Below are 455 nucleotides of genomic sequence, written 5' to 3' on the forward strand. Positions count from 1 at the left end.
AAAAAAAAAAAAGAAAGCAACCACCTCAAAACTCAGTGACTTATAAACAACCTTGACTTTACTTCACATCACATATAAAAATTAACTTGAAATGGATCTTTGACCTAAAAGTATGATGTATACCTATAAATCATCTAGAAGAAATTTAGAATGTCTTTGTGGCCTTAGGGTAGGAAAATGTTTCATAGATGGGACACAAAAATATGGACCATAAAAGAAAATAATTAATAAACTGAACTGTATCAAAATTTAATCTGCTGTTTGGAAGATACTGATGAGAAAATCAAATGACAAATCACATATTAGGAGATAACATTTGCAAAACATATATTTGATTAAAGACTGGAATTCAGAATATATAAAACTCAATAAGGAAACAATCCAATTAAAAATAGGCAACAGATTTCAACAAATAGTTCGTCAAAAAAGATTAAAAACTTTAAATATGGATGGCA

The sequence above is a fragment of the Cebus imitator genome, unplaced genomic scaffold (genome assembly GCF_001604975.1).
Source record: "Cebus imitator isolate Cc_AM_T3 unplaced genomic scaffold, Cebus_imitator-1.0 Scaffold601, whole genome shotgun sequence".
Classification (NCBI taxonomy): domain Eukaryota; kingdom Metazoa; phylum Chordata; class Mammalia; order Primates; family Cebidae; genus Cebus; species Cebus imitator.